The 25,059-nt window shown below is 44.4% G+C and overlaps 1 protein-coding gene across 4 annotated transcripts in view; it reads right to left on the bottom strand.

Moving 5' to 3' along the window:
* Nucleotides 1-2,333, bottom strand: part of FAT3 (FAT atypical cadherin 3) — a 674,764-nt gene extending 672,431 nt beyond the window's left edge. For 3 of the 4 annotated variants that reach the window (XM_086678555.1, XM_086678554.1, XM_025928002.2), the window contains exon 1: nt 2,078-2,210. The gene's annotated coding sequence lies outside the window, so the exon portion shown is untranslated. Of the gene's footprint in view, nt 1-2,077 lie in introns of all 4 variants that reach the window. The other variant, XM_086678557.1, reaches the window with a different exon arrangement.
* Between the last annotated feature and the right edge of the window lie 22,726 nt (nt 2,334-25,059).

The raw sequence follows: 25,059 nt of genomic DNA, 5'->3' as shown, positions 1-25,059 counted from the left end.
GCCAGAAAATTAATACGTCCGAAGCTAGGAAGAGAAAAGCGACGGAATACAAAGTGGCCAGGAACGGTCTGGGTTTCGTGTTTATGTGTATCTTCTTAACCGAGGACCCTCCGATGTGAGCATCGAGCAGCCCCCAGCGCTGAGGAGACAGCTCGCCCCCCGCCCCTTCTCCCTTCTGGCTGGGGCCGGGGTGAGTGGGGGAGGTTCGCGCGGGTTCGTCTGACACTTGTAAATGGAAGTGGGATCCAACTTGGAAAACAAACGCGCCGGAGTCTGGGGGCGGGGAGGAGCGGGAGGAGGGCCGGGGAGGAGAAAAGAGTCTTCAATGATTTGCAAGGTCCGCGCTTCCCTTCCTCCCGCCGCCGCTGCTGCAGGTTCGCCCAAACCAGAAGCGGAGTCCCGGTCGGCGCGCTGCGGCAGGAGACCCGGCTGGGGACCAAGGCGGGCCGAGTTCGCCAGGCGCCGGCCGCCGCCGCCACTACCGACCGCCACCGCCGACCGCCCACGCTCCGGGCCGCAGGCGCCTCTCCCGCCGGGAAGCCTCTCGTAGCCCCCCCAAAGGCGACCTCACCCGGTCACCGCAGCCTCGCTCTCTCATATCCATTCAGGGAACCCTTCCACTGCCTAGTTGGCCCCCATTATTGCGAGGAGCTGAAGCCGCAGGATGCCGCCACCACCACCACACACACACGTCCGGGGCGCCCCCCTTTCCTCTTGTCGCAGGCTACCCTAGAGGCTCCCCCAGCTCTCAGACAAACTCCCGCCACCCCCGCATCTCAGCCCCAAGCGCGCCGCCGCCCACGACAGCGGAGCAGGGGAAACTGCACAATAAAAGTTGCTTTCCGCGAAGCCTAATCGAGGTCAATGTTTAACCATTTCGGAAAACACGCGCGACAAAAGTCAGCGGGAGAGAGGAGGGAGGACTAGACCACGGCACCGCTAAAAATACCCGGGCTCGCAGCCCTGCGCACGCCCGGGGGCCTGATGCACTTTAGCTCAGCGACCCCCACTGGCGGAATCCTGGCGCGCACTGCGCGCCGCGCGAAGACAGTCCCGGCGGTCTCTGCCGCCTCCCGGCCGCTCCCCTCCGCCCCTACCCCGGCCCCCTCACCCACTCTCGTCCTGGTTAAGGGGACCGTCCACACCCGCCCGGCAAGGGGCCCCCAGCGCGGAGCTGGCGCGCCGTCGCGTTCCCGCCTGCCGACCCAAGGAAGGAGGCAACGCACCCCCAGTACCCTCAGACCCGCGCAGCTTTCTTTTCAAAGACAAGCAACCTTCACGCGTGCAAGCCCGCCCGCCCGCCAAAAATCATGCACTCTCCCCAGGCGCTCTGTTTCCGTCTCCCTGTGAAGGTAGCAGAAAAAATCCTCCCACCCAGCCACTCTGTTAAAAAGCTGTCGCCCTAGTCCGAAAGCCGCTGCCTTTCATAACATTTCACCCTGCCCACTACCCCTCGCAAGCCGGAGTCAAGCGTGGAGCCGACCTGTGAACTGTCCAAGAAACCCCTTCCTCTCCCCGGAGAAAGTGGAGTCTGAGCACACACACACACCCCGCCCCCGCCCCCCGGCTCCGCACTGCACCTTGCCAAGCAACGACCCAACTTGGCCTCCGGGTCGCCCAAGTACATCCATCGGCATCTGAACCTCCCCACTGCGCCCGAAAGCTACCGGCTAACTAATAAATAGGCTAGCCGCCTGGATCCTCTCATCCATCCACCTGCAACCGGCAGCCGGGGCTTGGGGGACTCAGGGATAGGTGCACCGATCCGCAAGCCCCCTCGCGGCCCTCCCCAAATCCTCACCCCCAAACTTAGCCAACTCTCCATGCCAACCTCCCGGCTACTGCCGCAGGACCGAACCTCTCTTCCCTCCTGGCGGCGGCAGCGGCGGCGGCTCGGAGCCGTGCCGAGGCAGGAACTTTACAAGGTGAAAAGTTTCCCCCACGCGCTCCGCCAGCTCTCGCCTCCCCGAGCCCACCTCGCAGCCCATTTGCACATGGTAGTTGGAGCTTGCTCCCGGAGGCGCGCTTCAGCCGGTGCACCCGGCAGCCAAATAATCACACTAAAATCCCCACGCACCCTTGCCTGCGCCGGCGATCCACGGCTCCACTAGGCGCTGCCTCCGTGGTCTTCCGCTCCGAGCGCTCCAGCCCAGAGCGAGCCGGCCACCCGGCCGCCGCCGCCGCCGCAGTGCCCGCCGCGCGCGCTCTGGGATTGGAGCCGCGGGCAGAGGCGCTAGGCGTTCGGGGGGCTCGCAGGCGGAGGAGGGAAGCCGGGAGGAGGAGAGCGGCAGCGGGAGGAGGGGGACGGGGCGCGAATTCCCAATCCGAAGCGCAGATCACAGCGCAGCCTGCCGGGAGCAGTGCCGGCTCTCCTGTCTGCTCCGTGCCGCCGCCGCCGCCCCGCCGCCGCTACTGCTCGCCGCCTCGCTGCTCCCAGCTCCCCATCACGGCCGACGCCGACGCACAGCCAAGCCCCTCTCTCGTCGCCCCCTCTCGCTTTTCTCTCGCTGTCTCCTCCTCCCAAACCGCGAGCGAAAAGGGCGAAGGGGAGAGAAGCCTCGGCGTCCGGGCTGACTCGCGATCTCGGAGCGCCGCGCAGGGGGGAGAGGGGGCGGGCGGGGAGGGGGCTGTGGGAGAGGCGCGGCGAGCTGGAGGGCGCTCCCGGCGCAGGGCCTGGAAGCTGGACTAATTTTAGAGCTCGAGTCTTCCCCCACCAGTCTCTCGGGGCTCGAGGAGAACACCAACGTGCCTCCCTGCCTCGCCTGGAGCGTGGTGCCGGCTTCGGGGAGAGCACACACACCGCTTTCAGCCCGATCAGTGGCCCAGCCAGGCGCGGGGATGGAGCTCACCATACTCTCCGAGGTCAGATGGGGAAACTGAGGCACAAGGAGGTTACAGTGGCTTATCTAAGATCCCAAGGTTAGTTTGTAACGTGAGGATTAAACAATCAAAGGTTGTGCCTCTTGATTCCGAATGTGCTTCCCAGACAGGGCTCCTACTTACTACTTTGCACCTTTTTGAATCCTGGGGTCCTCTGATTCCCTGTGGAGAAGCGAGTAGGATTAGACTAAAAAGGTAACGAGGAGCATTCTCTAACCTCCTTCTCTGACTCCAAAGCGTTTATCAACATTTTTGTCGAAAAGAAAAAGTCCTTTGAATAGAATGAGTGATTGATCTGGGGCTTGAGTTGCAACTCCAACCTGCCAGTACGCCTGTTCCAGTAACTTCTGCTCCCGCACCTCTCCTAGTACTCCCAGACCACACCCACACGTCCACGCGCGGCTGCCCTGGAGCCCAAGCTCGTCCCGCTCTGTGTATCCTCGCACTTCTGCCTTTCTTCCCCTGAAAGCAGAGAGGCAGTCTTAGCACCAGCCTCCCCCTCCCCACCTACTCCCCCCACACACAGCAATGCACATCTGTCCCTAAAGCAGCACACCAGCAGGGGAGTTGCCTCAGATGCTCTCTCCCAGGCGATTTCTCTTCGACTCCACTACCATTGGTACCTGGGGGAGAGGCGCGCTGGGCCTGCAGATCCATTCTCCACAAGAAATCCTTACTCCTTCTGAACCATGAAATTCCCTTTGGGGAGTGAGGTAGGGGTTGTTGGGGGGGGGGGGGGCGCTTTGTGCTCAGTCACTAGAGTGAGCCCTTTCATTTGAAGAGCCAATTGAGTTTATCTGTCCTTCCTTCCAGCTCCCAGCCTGGGGCCTCTGCCCTGATGCCACTACACAATGGCCCGGGTACTCCCCACAGGTGGAAAGTTCCTCTTGAAAGCCTCCAGCAGCCTCGCTGCCTTGACTGCTCCATAAAGCACTGGCATGCTCTGGTCACTCTGCCCTGAGAGTTTAATGTGAATACTAAAGAACACTGACAGGTCCCCATACATCAGCTAATTCGCGGAGGTAATCGGCATGATGTAACCTCGGGCTTCATTGTCACAGAGGGTCAGATGATGGGTCTGCAGTGAAGGGGAACCACTTGCAAGGCCAGAAGGACTTACCTGCCCTCCCAAATGTTATCATTTGAATAATTTTATTCTGATTTTATTTTTATTTCAGCATCTTCCTAAGGCATTGAAAACTTCATTATCATACAAATATGTCTCTGGCATGGCATTTTCCCCTGGACCACAGAATGCAGCTAACTGTGTAGCAGAAATTTTAATGAATCGGTGTCTTTCCCACCTGAGTGCCTCTGTGGAATGCGAGGACAAGTTGGCTCCCGAAAACAGGCATCTTGGGTAGGAGTCAGCTGATGGTTCTTTGGCCAGTGGGATGTTGAAGGAGATCTGGCAACGAGACAGGACATCTTCCACCTTCTGCCTGGGAACACTGCCAGGTATGTGTAGGTGTGGGCGCCACCGCTTTCTGCTGCTGCTGCTGCTGCTGCTGGTGCTCCCGGATTCCAGCTCCTCAGAATGTTCTCTTATGCCTAGGAGGCACCTTACAGATAACTACAGAAATCTGTCTAAATTTCAGCCTCCCTATCCCAAGGCAGTACATTGATAATAAAGTAAACAGTCTTTACTCCCAGGGCAGACATAAGCCATTATAGCCAGTGGGTAAGAGATTTCCTACCAGGATGATAGAGTGGTTTATCTAGTGGGCCATCCCTCCGGTCCTTTAAGACTTCCATAGTACTTAATACTCATTTAATACTGATTGTATTAGGAGACTCTTTTATTTCCTTAAAAAATGCCTACTGGGTGCTAGTACTGTCGTAGGCACAGACTTGAGAATACAGTAGGCTTTACGATAGCAGAGAATCTCTTGATCAAAATTATATTTCTATTGCCAGTTCCCTACACAAGGTCTGACACAATCAACATGAGTAAATATTAAATATTATAAGAATGAACATAGAAAGAAAGTTTGAGACTCTTCTGCTAGGCCCAATGAGTATGACATATCAGATGTGGAAAGGAGGCCAGTAAGTGAAAAACTGTGAATCTTTGAAAAAATAATGTTACTTTCTATATCACACCTCATATGTACCATTTCAAATCCTCTGAGTCTACCTGTCTATTTTAGGCACTGCAAAAGCAGTCAGTTCTAAGTGGGATCCAGCCAGCTTCACACAAATACAGTCTGACAGTGCCTCGCCCTAGACCTCTCTTACATCTCTCCTCCCACCCAGAGGTTTCTTGGTTGAAGCTTTGGTGTAGACTAAAATCCAGAAAGAAGCATGAGAGACTAAACACCCTATGGTAAATCTTTGACTAATGGGAGATGGGGGCCCATGGATAAATGCTCCCCCTTTTATCCTCTGACAAAGGATCCTGAAGTGTGTTACATAGATCTTCTCAAATGGTCTTGCTGAATTAAGCAGCCAGTCACCTAAGGCAGTGGCCATCATGGCAACACAACCTTGTATTGGTTCTTTATCCTCTGCTGGTTCCATCCCTGGGATCACACCCCCCCCCCCCCCAAGAAAGTATGTTCAGTAAGTCTTTGTATCAGGCAGGCTCTACTTTCTGGCAATCCCAGGCTAAACATATGCCACCAATTGAAATATTTATATCAAGGTATAGTCAAATGATTTTTCAAAATGCCCCATAGCGCGCGCAAACACACACACACGCGCAAACACACACACACACACACACTGGCTGCTCTTGGTGATCACTTACATTCTGCCCAGATTTCTTCTTATTAATCCCATTTTGTTTTTGTGTTCATAAAATCAATGATCTGGGAAGTAATTGTCCAGCAGGATATCTGAGGCAATGCCCACTTTATTGTTAACCTTCTACAAACATTCAGTACTGGTTTCCTTCACAGACGAGTTTGTTACCACAGTGGTCCACTGAGGAAAGTGGTGGAATTTCCTTCCCTGGAAGTATTCAGTCAAAGGATAGGTGCTTATCAACTTGAGTGCTTCTGTCAAAAAACTCTGGTAATACAATTTTTTGAAAACAGATAAACTCAAGTTATATCATAACAAGGAGTCAGTTTAGGGTGATCATTAAGTGAGCAGGCCCTGGAGGAGGGAGACTGAGTTAGAATTCTCATTTTACACCTTCAGCCTGCATTGTCTTGGATAAGTCACCTTCCCTAAGTTTCGGTTCCTTAAATGTAATCGAGGACCTATAACTGTATCTATCCGGTAACAGTATTATAAGAATAAACAAGGGGGTGCCTGGGTGGCTCAGTCAGGTAAGGGTCTGACTTCAGCTCAGGTCATGATCTCACAGTTTATGGGTTCAATCCCCACGTGGGGCTCTGTGCTGACAGCTCAGAACCTGGAGCCTGCTTCAGATTCTGTGTCTCCCTCTCTCCGCCCCTCCCCCCCCCCCACACACTCTCTCTCTCTCTCAAAAATAAACATTAAAGGGGCTCCTGGGTGGCTCAGTTGGTTAAGCATCTGACTTTGGCTCAGGTCATGATCTCGCGGTTTGTGAGTTCCGGCCCCGCGTCAGGCTCTGTGCTGACAGCTCAGAGCCTGGAGACTGCTTCGGATTCTCTGTCTCCCTCTCTCTCTGCCCCTCCCCTGCTCATGCTCTGTCTGTCTCAAAAATAAATAAACATTAAAAAATAAAAAATAAAATAAACATTAAAAAAATAACAATAGAATAAATGAGATAATTCATAAAAGCATGTGCTCAACATATACTAAGCACCCAACAAATTTTAGCTATTATTATTCTTTTAGAGACAAAGAAAGCACCTGTTTTTTTTGTTTGTTTTGTTTTGTTTTGTTTTTTCTGAGCTTAAAGTCAGTGCTAGAAGCCAGAAAAAAGTTCAGAGTCTATCACTATACCTTCCATGCTAAAATTTTATGATTGTGATATGACATCCTCTTATCCACATAGCTGCAGGGCAGACTTTTATTCAAATACAGCAAAATAACAATGTTCTAGATATTCAGTCTCATGCAATCCATTATATCTGTATATTAACCGGATGGGAACATTTATTTGTCCTTTTTCTGCTCTTCCTTAATAAATAAGTCTCCTTAGATTTCAAATTCACCTTCAAAATTACACCATATAATTAAGATAATATATACCATATACTTCATATATAACCATAATTGTAACTTAAATACTTTATAGAAAAATGTTTCTTCATTTGACTATGCTCATTCCTCCTCCTTATAAAACATGGAAGAATCTAAAAGATAGATTGGATACCCTTTATCCCAGTGGCTCTTATTTTTGCAGGGGGGGGGGTCACAGATCTCTTTGATTAAACTTATGGAATCTTGTTTTAAAAATACACACACACATATGCATACGTTTTTGCATCTGTTTCAGTAGGTTTCAAGTCCCTCCAAAGTCCCTCCATAAAATCCAGATTAAGGAAAATGTTGTGCATGAAAAAATTTAGTCCAGAGCTCAAATTCTGTTTCCTCAAGTTTTTACTTACTGAGTTAACATTGCTTTTTTAAGTCTGCTATTTAAAGGAAGCAATATGTAGTACCTCCGGGGTTAGGAGTACAAATTGTACCTGAAATGAACTTGGATAATTCCAAACTCTTAAGAGCTCACTGTTAAAACAAGCATTTGCCGGCAAGGCCACCTTTGTGGGGGACCCAGTATACAAGCAGAAGTACTCTGAATTAACTTCCACATAGACTACAAAGCTTATTAAAAGATAAGTAATTAAAATGTGCTAATTTGGAGCTTACAGACTCCAAACTAAAACTCAACAGTAACCAAATTAAAACAACAGTAACTTCAGGATTTTTTAGTAATTACACCAAAAAAATATCTTGTTGCAGAGGAATATTTTATCACGGACATCTTTTAGAATTGCAGGAATATAGTCATACCAAGAAGCAGACTGACTTTTCTCTTTAAATTTTCTCTTTTAATTCTCTACAGTTAATGTTTCCACCCCACCTATCACCTGCATACTGTACAGAATTCTCCTGCTGTCCTGCCGTTGGTATGCACACCGCTGCATGGGGCCTTCTTTGCTCCTGAACTATCCTAAGGCTGATCCATCCCAATCCCCCTTATTTTGAAACAACAACCAAACGTAATTGGACAGACATAACTACTTGATTTTCACCAAATAAAACTGTCTTACCAACTGTTCTCATCCTTGGGGAAATTTATTTTTATATCCCTATCTTTGGCCCTATGATTCTCCCCTCTTTGACAACAGAGAGAGTAATAATAAATGTAGTTTCAGACACTCACTTTTAACACATCTATATTTTTTAAATGTTTATTTATTTATTTGAGGCAGAGAGAGCGAGTGAGCAAGGAACAGGCAGAGAATGAGGGAGAGACAAAGAATCCCAAGCAGTGCTGGCTCCATGCTCAGTACAGAGCCCCACGCAGGGCTGTCTCAGGAACCACGAGATCATGACCTGAGCCGAAGTCAGACGCTTAACCAACTGAGCCATCTAGCACCCCCAACACATCTATATTTTTAACACAATTGTATATTCTTTAGGCCAATCGTTTTTTTTTCTTTTCAATTCATTCATTCATTCACTCAAAAAATACTCTCAGATAGCTATGTAATTGGCTTTCTGCTATGTGCTGGGGATATATTGGTTATCAAAAATGTAGAAGATATCTGCTCTCTTGGATCTTGAAACCAATGGGAATCACCATTTATTAAATGATCATATAAAGAAATGTAACAGACACAGGGCTACAAATGAATGCTTCAAGATGTTTGCTTAAATTTTTTTAATGTTTTTATTATTATTATTATTTTGAGAGACAGAGAGACAGAGTGTGAGCGGGAGAGGGGCAGAGAGAGGGAGACATAGAATCTGAAGCAGGCTCCAGGCTCCAAGCTGTCAGCACAGAGTCCGATGCAGGGCTCAAACTCACAAACTGCAAGATCATGACCTGAGCCAAAGTCGGATGCTTAATGGACTAAGTCACCATGGCGCCCTTCAAGTTGTTTGTTTAATGATTACCACCACCTCAGAAAGGAGGACTTCCCATTCCTCTCTCTATAAGCTATACTTATAAACTATACTAAACTGAAGTTCAACACTAACCATGGTCAATATGTAAACAGGATATCTAATGCTACACCTGATACATGTTTTGACATAATCCTATAAATGACGAATGTCATCAAATACTAAGCTATTAATAGTTTCAGGATCTCACTTCAACATCCTCACCAAAGTTTTCATCTATCCTTTTGACCTTTCATTAAACCTTTTCCTCAAATATCCTGAGGAAACTTTAGAATTTTTCATTCGAAATCACTGTTTTTAGGGGCACCTGGATGGCTTAGTCATTTGACCATCAGACTCCTGATTTCTGCTCAGGTTATGATCTCATGGTTGTGAGATCGAGCCCCACATCTGGCTATGCACTGAGTGTGGAGCCTGCTTATGATTCATTCTCTCTCTCTCTCTCTCTCTCTCTCTCCCTCTCTTCACTGCACAAGCTCTCTCTCTCTCTAAAATATAATTTTGAAAAATGTTTTACAAATCACTGCTTTTAAAATTATTAGTTATGGGTGCTTATTATCTGCCCCTATATTTCAGTACATTAGATAGGTTATGAATGAAATATGCTTATGTGGGCTAATCAAGTTAACCACAATTTATAACATATTTCTGTTGGGAAAAGCATTCCAAGTTTAAAACTACAGACATTTGGAACATTACTTGTTTGTAAATTAAGACACTCCTTTACGTCTTAATTTAAGGAAAAGGGAAAGTTGCTATGTAATATAAAAATGAGGTAATCATTTATTGTAAGTTCCATAAAATCTTAGAAAAGTAGAATTTATCTGCCTCACTGTCTTTTAATTTGCCCACATGTCACAGCTGCTTATTATTTCAGTCTTTATTTACTTCCCTAGTATACCTTCAAAAAATCATCTGGGCACAACATGGAGACTTTTGTCTACTTGCTAAAAGGAAGAAATACATGGTCTTCTAACTTACTCATTGACTAATGCAGAAAGGAAAGTTAAAAAGAAATCCACCTAAACTAAAGAGCCCCAAAACCAAAGCAAAGGAAAAAAAAAGCCTTTCTAAGAGGTTGATGAACAAATAGTAGCAATTGATTTTTTTAACTTGATCTTAATTGAATCAGCTAAGTATTATTAAATATAAATATTGGCATACTGCCTTAAATTAAGGAACACAGACCCCCCCCCCTTTTCATTTTGGATTCACAAAAAGGTCTATTTACCCTTATTTTTTGAATACTTCAGCTAAGCAAGCTAGTGCCTGTTCCATTTCACCCGGCCAAATGTTAGCCATGAATGTCACTGTAGTTTTTAAGAAATGAGCTGCATCAGACTATTTGCATAACAAAAATGCCACTGAGAACCAGCCTCTCTCCTGCCCAGGGCTTTTGTCAAAGGAAGCTGGAAGAACATCATCTATTTTCATACCTGATAACTTTGTTCACCCAAAAACTACTTACCAAATAGAGTTGCTTTTCAGTAAAGTGAAAAAAAATACAGATTATGAGGAAGTAGCAGGTTCAAGGAGTCGATAATAGGATTCAGTTTTTTTTCATTTCAAAATCTACCAGCCTCAATTCAAACCAGATTTGCAGTGATTAAAAGTTCTTTGCTTTTGGCTCTGATTCAGGAGTCAATTTGAAACAAGCTACTTCTTCAGTACATTTCCCACTGGGCAGATTGGGTCACTATATAGTATTTGTACAATTGCTGAATTGGCACATAATTCGTTCATATGCTGAAAGCCTACTATGTGCAGAGAGGCAGATGACCTCCAGTCCAAGTGGAGCTCTGTGTTCCCAGTGGTACCCGGTCTTTACTTCTGTACCACTTTTCACACTACTTCATTCTCATCTTCATCTGGTGTTGTCCCTCTCTCCACCAGACTGGAAACCTCTTAAGGATACAGACTGGTCTTTAATTCTTTATCACCAAGATAAGCATCATACGATGGATGTTCAACAAAACACTTGTTGAATGAATAAATACATCTTAGTAGTAGTTTGGATTTTCAAGAGATGGGAGAGAATGGAATTTCCATAGGAAGGCTCACATTGCTTTCATCTTATTGAGCAGTGGGGGAGAGAGAGAGAGAGAAAGAGAGAAGCCTAATTCAGTGGTTCTCAAAATGTGGTCCCTGAACCTGCTGTGTTTGCATCAATTGGGAACTTTTTAGAAATGCACAGTCCCAGGCCTTACACCAGACCTGGTGAACCAGAAATTCTGGAGGTGGAGCCCAGCAATTTGAGTTTTCACAAATTCTTCTGGTGACTCTGATGCTCACTAAAATTTGAGAGCCATTAGCCTAGATCTTCCTCACTCTTTCTTTTTTCAAAAAACATTTTATTTCATTGTTCTTTTTTTAATTTGAGAGAGAGAGAGTGAGAGTGAGGGAGAGGAGAGGGGCAGGGAGGGGGGCAGAGACAGGGAGGGAGGGAGGGAGAGAGAGAGAGGGAGAGAGAGAGAGAGAGAGAGAGAGAGAGAGAGAGAGAGAGAGAGAGAGAGAGAGAATCCCAAGCAGACTCCATGCTCAGCACAGAGCCCAACATGGGGCTCAATCCCACGACCTGGGATCATGACCTGAGTCGAAATCAAGAGTCAGACCCTCAGCTGACGGAGTCATCCAGGCGCGCCTTTTTTTGTTTTTTTAATTAAAAAAAAATAATAATTCCACTATAGTGAACATATAGTGTTATATTAGTTTCAGGTGTACTTTTTAAAAGTGTTTGAATTTTAATTCCTGTACGTAGATCTTCCTTACTCTTAACATATACACATGTGCTCACAGTTCTGGGTAAGCCCATGTGAAGCCTGATTTTGTGTCCCCAAAGACAGAAATGCCACACTTCTTTAACTCAACCTTTAAATTGGTGCTCAGGATGTATTCAGTTAGCCTAATTTGGCAAATACTCCAAATTATCCTCCTTTGCTTCTCATGGGGAGGTGTTTGGACTTGAATTGCCAGGTAATTGCTTCAATTAACCAATTCATTTTGCTTAGGTAAGCACAGCTGGTGGCAAAACCATCCAAAGTATCCTAAAAACATTCTAGTCTGTTCCCCTCAGGTTGAAGCCAACCAGAGACCTGCCAGGGAGGGGAAATGAACCACTCAGGAAGGAAACAGAATCGGTACCTGCATCTACTTGGCCCTTTCACAGGTTTCTTTCCTACACCCTCCTTACTACAATTGATGCTACTATGACGTGGCATGTGAGTGAGAGAAGGAAGTGCTTTCCAGCCCAGCATTGGGTCCACTTTGGGTGTCTTTCCCCATTGTTGGAATCACAGCAGGGGATGTGGGGCAGGTCACCTCAGCACCTTTGATTTTCCTGTCAACATCAAGTGCAGTTGTGCACGATTTAAGTGTGTTGCTTTCACGTATATTGTTGCCGTCAGAGTCACGGGGGCACACAATTTCTGAAGCCTTCAGACGGGAATTTTGAGGCAAGTGATTACAAGTAATCCTTTGGGTTTTAAGAAGTAATCAGATTACTTACATGGCTTAGGCATCTCCAAAAATGAAAGAATGCTTAAGGAGTTACACAGAAAGTTTTTTCTTTTTCTCCAGGTTGCGCCTAAAACAAACTAGTAACTTTTTTTTTTTAAGCCATGCTACAAGTATTACTTTCCCTGCGATATTTGAAACCTCGTGCCAATAACTTTTTATTTGCCTTTAAGACAAAATCGACTCGCCTGATAGAACCTTCTATCTCTCTGAGTTGGAAGGCTTCGGTGAAGGAATGTCTGAAGAAAATTTCATTTCTCAGTACATATTTCTGAGCTTGTTTGGGAGTGACAGTAATGGCATTACAAGGTATTGGAGTGCTGCTCCTGGAAGCTAGCAGAGAGGCCACAGCAGTGTGAAAATCTCCTGCAAATCTGTTGAACATCCTTCAGCTCCCAGAGGTAGTAGCACACAGTGTGTTTTTATTAGTGGTCACAGTCAAGGAAGCTGGCCCGGTCTCGATACTGACAAATAACACTTAGAGGTCACATCATAATTGCATAGTTGTTGTTTTTTTTTCCTTTTCTTTTTTTCTTTTTTTTAGCAGGGAGTGGAGTGTTTTATTCTAAAACTTTGAGTAAACATGCATGCTTTTAGTCCATTATGGTTAGAATATTTGGAAGCTATAGAGAATTCTGGAAGCATTAGTCTTTAATTACTGTAAATTTGAGTGCTACAGTAGAGGATTTGTAACAACATTCTGATAATCTTGGACTAATACTCAATAAGATACAAGATAGAAAAAGACAACTACCTTTGTTCATTTATTAGCCCATTTGTTGACTTGCGCAAGCATAGATGCATTCCATAAACACTCATGAGTGCCTATTATGTTCCAGAAGCAGAGGGCATACAGGTTAACGCAACATAGTCCTGCCTCAAAGAGCCTACACCCGCTCTATTTGTATCTAGTCACCTCTACCGTGCTGGAGAACACAAGTCAGCAGTAATTTGATGTAGTCGAATACTTACCCTGCTGCCTTTCCAGAGGGGCTCTCCCTGTCAGAGAGTCTCTAGGTCCCTAAGTTGCCTTTGTTGTTCAGAGAAAGGGGGACCTTTTTTTTTTTTTAAGTGAACAACTAACTGAAGGACCTTTCCAGAACAGCCTAGGATCTCAGGAGTGTGCCTCTGTCTCTCAGGGTGTAGGGGCCCCAGTCTGCTTCCTGAGCAGTCTTCAGGGTTTTTTTTTTCCCCCGTGGTATGTGTTTTCCCTTGGTGCTTGCAACTGGATTCCTCTGGGAATAGAAAGAGCTGCTGAGCGATTGCTCAGCACAAATCATTCTCTTACCCCAAAGGGGTTAGAAATGGCCCTTCTGAGAACAGACTTGGGCAGGCTTTTTACATATTGTGGCAGCCTGCACCAGTGCAGGAATGAGATGGCTTCTCCCTACCGCCGCTCTAACACAGCATGTATTTCGTCAGATTTATTAGCATTTGCCTAGCAATTGATTAACTTGGAAGAAACAGTCGTATTTAGTCTGAATGATCCTTCCATCTTAAGTATAAGAAGCATATCATTGTGGTTTTGCATTAACAAGGGTTGAGAAATAACAATCTTTTCTAACCCTTGCTTTTCACAGCGCCAATCCCTAATTTGGCTTGGCATGTTGAGTGGCACTCCTTCATGTCCCTGTTGAAGTCACTGAGAAACTGCATCAGCAGTAATCTTGCAGCATAATCTGCTACTCAAATGTCCATAGTTCTTAAGGGAGCCCGCCTGAAATCTTGGCCGGAATCTTTGAACTCCAGTCCAGCCTCAAACCTGCATTTGTCTCACAAAGTCTCTGACCCTGCATGCTATCGTCCAACATTGGCAGTCTCTGCCTTGTGACAGGGACCCATAAAGGACCCTCCCAACCAAAAAGGATGAGGAAGCAAAGGAACGGGAAAGGGAAGGGATATTTTACAGTATCAGGATAAGAGAGCCCTTTTTTGTTCTAAATCAATAACCTTACACACATATAACATACATGTAACATGATAAAACATATAACATACATAACATATATATTGCATATATAAGTATATATAAACATATGCCATCTAGCTAGCATAACCTAAAATATTTAGTTGCATTAACCATTCAACCTATAATTCTTATATGTTAGACATAGTATTTGCTTTGCTTGCTTCTGGCCAAGTTCCTTGCTCTCAGTATGCTTACACTTGAGTTGTAGTGACATAGGAGTATAACAAAGACCAGTTAGGAACACAACCAAGACCAGAATCATAAGGAACATTACCAACTGCCCAGAGAGTAGGGCACATGATGAGCAATTTTTAATTTCTGGGAAATGAGAAATTACTGCACATGGAGATAGTCAGAAAAGCTTCATAGAACAGGTTCAACTTTTGCTGAAACCTGAAGGACAGGAGGGGATCCAGAGAGGTGGGCAGGAGGAATTGGTAATGTCCAATGACATATATAAAGGGAGAGATTGAGAACAGAAATGCATAAACCGTGTTCCAGGGGTAGCGAGACTATTGGGCTACTTTTCTGTGACAGATAGCCAGATTTTCAAGGTCCTGGGCAAGATGCTAGGCAAGGGAGTCTGAATGTCACATTAAGGCAGCTGAGAGACATCGAGGATTTTTAATTCAGAAGTGACAAGATGAAGGTAGTGTTGAGGGCACCAATGGTGGCGGTGTGTGATCTGCTTTGAAACGGGAAGGCTGGGCAACACTGGGCAGTGGCTGAGAGGGCAGGACTTGCTGGTGGATCTAGGTTCCAGCCTCCACCCCCTACTTTCAAGCACGTGCGAGTCACTTAACCCTTCTGAGCTCTAGGTTTGGATGGTGTTCTCTATTCTTTTCAGACATTCAGCAAAAACTGTTGAGAACCTTCTCTTCCAGGCACTGTTTTAGGCACCAGGGATATAGTGGTGTTCTCTATTCTTTTCAGACATTCAGCAAAAACTGTTGAGAACCTTCTCTTCCAGGCACTGTTTTAGGCACCAGGGATATAGTGGTGAGCAAAACAAACAAATCCCCTACTCTGAGCTCCAATGCCCCAAGAAAGTAAGAGAATTGAGGATTAAATGAGGTAATATATATACAGTCCACGGCATACAGCAGATAATAAATGGTGACTAGAAAGTCCCCTGTAGGTATTTATATTCTATACTTATATTTCTATTTCATACTTAGGTTATGAAATAGAAAAAAATTCCAACAATGTGCTTTTCCAGAACCATTATTTTCCAGAGAATAAGCACAGGTAAACCTTTCAGGATGTGGATTCCATCCCACTGGCTCTCTCTCAGAGAAGCATCTGTCCCTCTGTTCCAGTTGGGCTGGACTTCAATTACTTGCACCTTTCCTGCCTGCATGAGTCAGACCCTGGTGACCCAGGAACCACTTCTCCTCCCCAGATGCCTGGGCTCCAGAGTCAGCCATACGTCTCTCCTTAGCCCAAAGCAAAAAGCCTTTTCTTCCTTTAGCCACTCCCATCACCTCATGCTTTCTACCTGATTAGATGATGAGAACTAGAATTATGTCCTCAACACTTCTGTGCACAGGTCCACTCTGCTCAAGCAAAATGTGGCCTTGAAGGAATTGTTCATGATCTGAGCACCTACATTTTTTGTCACCAGATGGCTGACCAAGAGAACAAACTATGTTTGGTGTCTTTCATATGCTCCCAAGCAATGCCAAGCAAAGCACTGAAGTACATTTTATTTTATTTATACATTAGCAACTCTGTAATCTTTACTTGGAAACTGCTGCCAGTCCGTTATTCACCAGTATTTACTAACTATCCATTACACGCAAAATGCTGTGCTAGATGTTAGGGCTGAAAGTCTGGAGCCAGCATCCATGCTCCTCCCTGTTATATATCAGAGGAAATATCACTAGACTGGGAAGCAGAAAACAGGAGTTCCAGTCTTGGCTGTGGCATATGATCCTGAACAATGCATTTAAATTCAATGGGAAACCAGAACAACATAAAAACAGTTAACATTCATGGAGTTACTATATGTTTGGCAATGTGCTAAGTGCTTTACATATATTATTTTATCCTCAGAGCAACCCAGTGAATGTTGTTCATTTTATCACTATTCTCCTTTTTATGTAAGTGAAGTGAAGCTTGGAATGCCCCCCACCCCACTACCGCTGCTGGAAAAACCAAAGTTGAAGCTACATCTTACTCCGGAGCCCCGAGGCTTACCCTTCATTCCCCAGAGTTATTTATTATAAACACCTAATTGGGGTGCCTGGGTGGTTCAGTTCTTTAAGCACCCAACTTGGGCTCAGGTCACGGTCTCACGGTTCACGGGTTCAAGCCCCGCCTCAGGCTCTGTGCTAACAGCTCGGAGCCTGCTTTGAGTTCTGTGTCTCACTCTCTCTCTGCCCCTCCCCTACGTGTGCCTCTCACTTTCTCTCTCTCTCTCTCTCTTTCTCAAAAATACCTGAACATTAAAAAAAAAAAAAAATTATTGTAAACATCTAGTTAGTATCTATTAAAGAGCACTCTGAGTTCTTAACAAATGTAGAGAATACTCTTTTTTCCACTGTTAAACCTTTGAAATAAAGAGTTGTATCTGATTCTTGTGTATACCTTTTTCATGCTTAGCATGAATGAGCAGGTGATCAAGCAGCATTTATTGGATAAAACATTTGTATACCTGTGCTACCTTATTCCCGGCCCTACTGCCACATCAAAGTTATCTCCATGACCACGAACTGTCCCAACTGTTGCTATTTACAGGATGGGGATTTGATATGATTTACGTATTGAAATGAAGTACCCTTAGCTCTAAACTTCTGTTTTTCGATCACTTCACAATTTTAAGTGCACATAGATATGTAAAAGACTAAACAGTCATCCTTGGGAATTTCTACCCTGTTAAACTGAGAATCCATCCTACAATATTGTCATGACTACGGTATGAAGACAGTGCAAAAATGCCAGGGGAGCACCAAGCAGACAGTGCTCATTCAGGGAGAATAAATAGAGAAAGGCATCCCAGAGAGGTTATTTTGGGGAGGATTTTGAAGGAAAGAAATGGCAGGTGGCTGTAAATGCCCTACCAGGATATGATACACCAACCCTCCCCTCTGGTTTTCTTCCCTCTTCCCTTGGTCTCCTAACATCATAAGACTAACAGTAAAATATTTCTTTTAAATAACATTTATTGTTTTTTTTTCTATCTTGTTTTGTGTGTTAAATAGTTATAAATTTGCAAGTGCAGAGTAGATGAGGCATTATGGCAGACGCCTCTTCTACACCACTTGAGATCTGCCTGTGTGTTTTCCAGCTGCCACTCTGCACCAGCTCCCAGGACTTCATGCAGACTGCCTCAGGCCAGAGACAAGACACTCCACCGGGTGTCCATGCGGGTGCAGCCCCGACGTACAGGAGAATGAACACTCTGCTGTGAATCTTTGTCCAACGGGAGATGGGTACCTGTGGATAAAGTCTCTTCTTTCCCATCTTCCTACGGATGATCTTGAGGGTCTGGTTATACAGCTTCCTGGACAGTACTGTGGGGATCAGCCTGATAATGCATTTGTGTGGGCTCTCCTTCCTTCTCTGCTTCTCTCTCCTTGTCCCCCTCCCCGCCACCCCCCAACTCTTGCTTCCTTGAATTGTGTTCCCAATAAATTAATAGCACACATACCCTCTGCCACAGGCTCCACTTCCTGAGGGACATAGGTTATGGCAAACATTGAAAGTGGAAGCTTAACATCTTAGCAATGAATTTCCTTAAAATTAGGCCTTGAGGGGCGCCTGGGTGGCGCAGTCGGTTAAGCGTCCGACTTCAGCCAGGTCACGATCTCGCGGTCCGTGAGTTCGAGCCCCGCGTCAGGCTCTGGGCTGATGGCTCGGAGCCTGGAGCCTGTTTCCGATTCTGTGTCTCCCTCTCTCTCTGCCCCTCCCCTGTTCATACTCTGTCTCTCTCTGTCCCAAAAATAAATAAAAAAACGTTGGAAAAAAAAATTTTAAATTAAAAAAAAAAAAATTAGGCCTTGAGTTTTGACTCATGGATAGCAAACGTCATAACCTGAAATATAAAGTAAAAAGGCATCAATTTATTTGTTGGACTAGCCTACACACTTAAAAATCACATTCTTCAAAAATATTTAATGAAAATGACCTGGGTTCATGTCCACAATATTAAAGATGAATAAAAATAATCCATTTATTCCCTGTGACCTAATTTTATGTAAAATGTGTATTTATGTACATGTAAGGGTGACATGAAAAAACCCCATTAAATGTTTTTGTTTTTAATGTGTATTTAGTTTTGAGAGGGACAGAGACAGAATGCAAGTGGGTTCGGGGCAGAGAGAGAGGGAGACACAGAATCTGAAGCACGCTCCAGGCTCCGAGCTGTCAGCACAGAGCCCGACACGGGGTTCGAACTCATGAGCTGTGAGATCATGACCTGAGCTGAAGTCAGATGCTCAACTGACTGAGCCACCCAGGGGCCCCACCCACTAACATGTTAATTGTGATTATCTCCAGGTGGTGGTATTATGGATGGTCTTTATTCTTCTTATATATCTTTCTGGAATTTTCCTAATTGTCTATGACCATACTTTACTTTTAAAGTTAAAGGAAAAAATTGCCAGTTATTAGAAGTGAACACAAAGAGTCATTTATTCCTCCTTTTAAATTTTTTTCTCCATAAAAGCAAAAGTGTGTTTCTGCCTGATGAAGCACAGTGGCATCCAGATCCTCACCTTTTTCACAGATCAAGAATTGGTATGTTTTATTCCGTAATTCAATTGCCAATAGAAGCCCAGAGATGTCTTCATACTTTGGGTCTGTGGGAGGTGCCATGGCAGTGAGGCTGAGCACACATTCACTTGGTGGGAGGATGACATTAATGACTATTATGATGGGGGAAGAACACTGAGTGAGTCCTAACAGCATAAAGCTGTTGTCAGAGCACAGAGGTAGACATGGCCCCAAAGCCTAGATTTAATCTCCATTTCTATAAGGCATCCTGGCAGCCCTTAGCATCACCCTCAATGGGTGATGATTGATAAGGAGAAATAAGCACAGAGAGTTTTTTGTATCCTTAGCATCATAATTGCTTTATATACAGGAGCAGTAGGTGACTGCCTATCTAGGTTAGTGAGAAGATTATGGCTAGCCCCCAGTCTGTCAGACATGCCTGAAATTCCACCATTATTACCTCACTGTGATGGATTAAGTGATACCCACCACCAGGTTAGGCAGAGTCCCTCAGCATACTCCTGGGAAAATATTATACCATTATCAGTCCTTATTTAAATTAAATGTCATATTTTTACTTCTTTGACAACAAATTAACAACAGATTAAGAGGACAAGGAGTAAAGAAAGGACAGAATTTGACATCAAACACTCTACAAAAGCAAGTTACTGCCCAGTATAAAGGAAGTTAAAATGGATACGTACCAGCTACCAAAATAAGGATTTAATATCTATCCACCTACCTACCTATCTCTCTGTCTATCCATCTACCTAATCTCCATTCATCAAACATGACTTCGGGTCTATTTGACTGCAGAGTCCATATGGTAAATCACCCCCGATTCTTCACCTTTTCTCTATTTGTTTCCTTTGCCATGTGACTTTACAGTTGTCCCCTCTAAGCTTTGAGCTCAGCTATAAGTCTTACTTAGACCAATGGTATATGAATAGAAGTGAAGCTCCTGCTTATTTCCATTTGTTCCACACCATTGTCAGGAGAAGAGCAAGTCCCAACTGGCCCACTGATCCAAGGAAGATGGGAGATACTTGAAACAGCTTCCCCAAATGAATGCAGACTAGATCAGCTGACCCCCAGGAGAGCTCCAGATGCATAATCAGTAATTAATGATTCCTATTTTATGTTTATTTTTTAGAAAGCTCCATTTTTTGTTTTTGTTTTAAAATGTTTATTTATTTTTAATTAAAAATATTTATTTATTTTTGAGAAAGAGAAAGAAAGCACAAGTGAAGGAGGGGCAGAGAGGGGGAGACAGAATTCCAAGCAGGCTCTGTGCTGTCAGCTTGAACTCATGAACCATGAGATCATGACCTGAGCTGAAATCAAGAGTCAGATGCTCAACCGAATGAGCCAACCAGGTGCCCCTAATGATTCCTATTTTAAACCGCCAAGTTTGGAGTGATCAATTACATAGCTGAGTGGCACAATGCTCTTTGAGTTTCTATACTCTAAGATCATTGTATCATAGCTCAAATAAGTTTGAGCATCTTGTTTACAGGAACTATTTTTTCTCCAGAAAAATATTTAGCACATGGTCTGTGACTGGTAATGTTTACCGAATGGATGATTCTCAACCTCCCTTTCCAGTCTTAAATCTATGTTATAGGTTAAACTGGATACCCCCGCAAAAGATATGTTGAAGTCCTAACCAACCCCCTAGTACTTCAGAACATAAACTTATTCAGAAACAGGGTCTTTGCAATAGTGATCAAGTTAAAATAAAATCATTAGGGTAGATTGTAACCCAGTATGACTGACGTCCTAATAAAAAGGGGGAGTTTGGACACAGAGACAGACACACACAGAGGGAAACGATCTGAAGACACAACAAGGAAGGTGGCCATGTCACTGGGCTGAAGAAACTACAAGTTAAGGAACACCAAAGGTTACCTGCAACCATCAAAAGCTAGGAAGATGCAAGGAGAGATCCTCCCTAGAGACTATACAGGGTGTAGCCCTGGCAACCCCTCGATTTTAGACTTCTAGCCTTCAGAGCTGTGAGACAGTGCATTTCTGCTATGTGGGCCACCCCAGTGTTTGGTGCTCAGTTACAAGAGTCATTAGAAACCAATCCAGCCCTCTGCTCTGCTCCTCACTCTCTACCTCAGCCACGCCACTCCCATGCCCGTTTACTCCTCTCTCCCCTTATTTATACAACTCCTCTGTTTGGAATTCTCTCCTTTCCCTTCCTCAGTGATTTAACTTCTTATTCAACCTTCCAACCTCAATAGAAATCTCGCCTCCTCTGAGAAGCCTGATCCAAATACCATAGGGAGAGTGCATTTCTCACTCTACCGTGTTCTCATCTTCCCTGTTTCATGGCCCTCCTAAGGTATTTGTCACATTGTAGTTGATTACCTGTTTGGACACCTCTCTCCCACCCCCACCGCCAAGGCTGTAAACTTCTGGAGGACAGGAACTGTGTATTATTTATCTGTCCTTACATCTTCCTTTTCTGCTATGGTTTCTGGCTGGTATAGGCCTTTGGTAAATATCTGTTGACTGACCATAGAGGTTTAAAGGATGAGGCTTTTCTTTGAGAATAAAAACCTGAGGGGTGGCCAGCGGGACACCCGAATGGTGGCAAGAGAGCACTGCTGTTGTGGGGAGAGAGCATTTCACAGGGCTGGTGAAATGGACCATCAGGAGGAGATAGAGTGGCTACTTAAGCTCTTTCGCAGAGTCCAACTGTCCCCATGGCAAAGATGTGAGTTAAAGTGCACTTCTGGGTCTAGTCCACACACTGAGCATCTGCTCTTTGTCTTTGGAAGTTCAAGGAACTTGAAAGGAAAAGAACAAAGAGAGCTGAAAACCTCCTTCTAGCGGCCCCACTCTGAGCCCTCATACTGGAAAATGAAGATCTCGTGGGGTCTTTGAAGTCGAGAAGATGTGGGTTGGGATTTCCTTCGTACCACTTGTTTACTGTGTGACCTTGGGCAAGTTCTCTCACCTCTCTGAGCCTGTGGTTCCTCATTTATTAAGACGGAGACGACGCTTCCCGTTTCCTAAGCCCGTGGTAAAGATCAAATGATATGCACAACCCGAGAAAGAGTGGTGTGTGCTAGACATTCCTAACAGCCAGCTCCCCTGCTTTAGGCCCAATCAACTAACAATTCGACCCACAACGGGAATGTTGCCTCTCCTGCAACACAAGCAAGTGGTTAGAACAGTCTGATCTTCAGATCAGACTGGCTTATTCTGCGGGAATCACGGTAAAATATATGAAAGCGATTAAAGGGCAGGAAAAAAAAATGGTACAAAGCCTACAACTCTGAAGAATTTATGTCAAGTTCAACCCTTTATATGGTTTTACAGATGAAAACCTCACAGAAATCAGGGTGAAAATGACAGTGGACAGACCCTTAACTCAAGCAATAAAAGGGGTCTCTTTTTGTAATGATAGAAGTATAATAGCTCTTGGTTAAATTTATCAGGGTTCACAGCTTTTTAACTGTTGGATAAAAATCACAGTATGGTACCTGGATTCAGGAAGAAATATAAATAATATATTTATAGATGCCAACAATTTTGTGGCCTCATTTCATACCTGTCACCTCCCATTAGGAAATACATCTTTCTGTGAGTATTCAAACACACTAATCTTCCTCTCGTCTTTAGAACTATTTCAATTTCCATTATTAAAGCTGGTTCAGAGGCAAATTCTTGTTCTTGAAAATTGCAGTTCATGAAAACCCCCTTCAAACTGAGCAAGATTATTTCCATGGTGTCTGGTTCCTCCATGTATGCATTTATTTTTATTTATTGGAAGAGGGTTCTGGCAGCCAAACATAGGTTTAGCAACAGGTTGGCAGATACGCCAGGTGCTCGACATGGCTGTCCTTACAGCCTTGGGTCAGCCTCTGCTCAGAACACCCCAAAGACACCTCATAGATGGGGATTCCTCTCAGGCTCAAAGAGGGAGTAGAGACAAATACAGAGCTTTGCCTTATGGTGAATACAAATATATTTAAAATATATTTACCCCCGGAGGATTAAGTTTTACTATGTGTAAAAAAGAGAATGTGAGTTTTAGTGCCTTTCCTAACCAAGTTCTCCTATTAAATTCTTTAAGTTACATATGAGAAAAATAAAATTAGAGAAAAGCAATATAAATAACCGAATTGTAGAGCACGTGTAATAAACACCTCTAAATCAGAAGGGCTCATAAAAAGAATATTTTGAACCTTTTACTAATAATATTAATATAAAAACACTTAAAAATTAATATACCCTCTGCTGCCCTTGTTCCCTCCAGGAAGCTGAGAATGCTTTGCAGGTACTCTCAGCCACTCTTTAACATGCGCTATGGGGTTGTGGACGGCACAAACTTTCTCCCCCTGATTTGCGTATGGGTAGACCAGACCACAGAGAGGTTAGGGAAGTCTCCAGATTGTTAATCCCCATATTACAGGGTTAGGGTTATACTTTTTCAAATTCTTTTACACAGTACATGTCACTTTATTCTAGCCCAGAAGATCTGGCTTTAACCTTCCCACACAGCCTTCTCCCATTTCCAGAGCCAGGAGGCTTCCTTTATGAGTCTGGTATTCACGCCTCTCTTCCAATTATGAAGTCACTTGACTCCTCTCCCAAAATCTGCCCTCAGGCAGAAGCCAGCTCAGATTAGGAAGGTTTTGTGCAATCTTTTTCCTCCCACAAACTCCTGTCTAACAATCAGACATTCCTCAGAGTACTAACTCAGATAGTTTAAAGCTAGCTGAAAAATACAAAAACCAAAGGCAAGAGTCAGAGCCGACTACTTCTAAGCCTCAAGACAGTGTTGTAAGATAGGCATTATTTTCTCCTTGAAGGGAATCCTGCATGTCTGCGTTGATGCATCAATCATTTGTGGAGAATTGTGCTCATTACTAAGAAGACAAAGATAAGAGAACTTATGTCAATATAATGTTGTAATTTGTGCACTTAAATACTACCTTCTCCCCCAGATAGGAATAAAAAAAAAAAAAAAAACACATATAATGAGAAATTTTTAAAGAGATTTTTGTGCTTGAAAACAAGGTAAGTCCATAGTCACAAATGAAATAAGCAAAATAAATGAAAAGTAAAGCGGAGAGGGTGTCCTGTTGGCCTCCCAGCCTCTGGTTCGGAAATAGGCAGAGTCAGCCAGGAATCCAGTTTATGCAGGAAGCTGGACTGAAAATGTTTCTCAGAGAAGTGGAGACCTAAGCCAGGCTCAGTGCTTTTTTTTTTTTTTTTTAAGTTTACTTATTTATTTTGAGAGAAAGCAGCCTGAGAGGGGGAGAGGCAGAGAGAGAGATAGGGAGAGAGAATTAGAAGAAGTCTCCGCCCACTATCAGCATGGAGCCCAAAGCAGGGTTCGAACTCATAAATTGTGAGATCATGACTTGATCTGAAATCAAGAGTCTGCCACTTAACTGACTGAGTGGCTCAGGTGCCCCCAAACTCACTGCTTAAAACTAGTGGCAGAGGTGCCTCTGCCACTGGTGAAATAATGTTGAAAAAGTATGTCATCTGTCTTCTAGGATGGAGTTTATATGTAGCTACACAGCTATGGAAGCTGGAAGACATTGTTGCAGCCTCAGGACCAAGAAGGGAGTCAAGCTGGCTACCAGTCCTGCCAAAGGGTTGGCAGAAAGCAAATTCAAAGGTTCGACAGGGTAGGGTAGGAAGAGGAGATGGGAGAAGGAACAAGAAAGGGAGTAGAAGAATGAGAGGGAGAAAGAGAGGGAGAGAGTAACAGAAACATCTCTACTGAGTTTAAGCTGCAACCCCAAATCTAAAATACACTTAAAACAAACAGAACAATTAACAAGGACATCCAAAAGTTTACAAATGGAGGAGGGATTTACCACAGGATAAATAGGAATAAGAATTTGAATAAAGAATTTGAATAAAGATTATATAATAAGTGTGCTCATGGTTTTTAAAGGAGAAAATGAAAAAAAAATCCCTATTATGAAGAAAAGATC

The sequence above is a fragment of the Puma concolor genome, chromosome D1 (genome assembly GCF_028749965.1).
Source record: "Puma concolor isolate L17-30 chromosome D1, mPumCon1.1.hap2, whole genome shotgun sequence".
Lineage (NCBI taxonomy): Eukaryota > Metazoa > Chordata > Mammalia > Carnivora > Felidae > Puma > Puma concolor.
The sequence above is the reverse complement of the archived record's forward strand: the minus strand, read 5'-3'. Positions and strand labels throughout refer to the sequence as shown.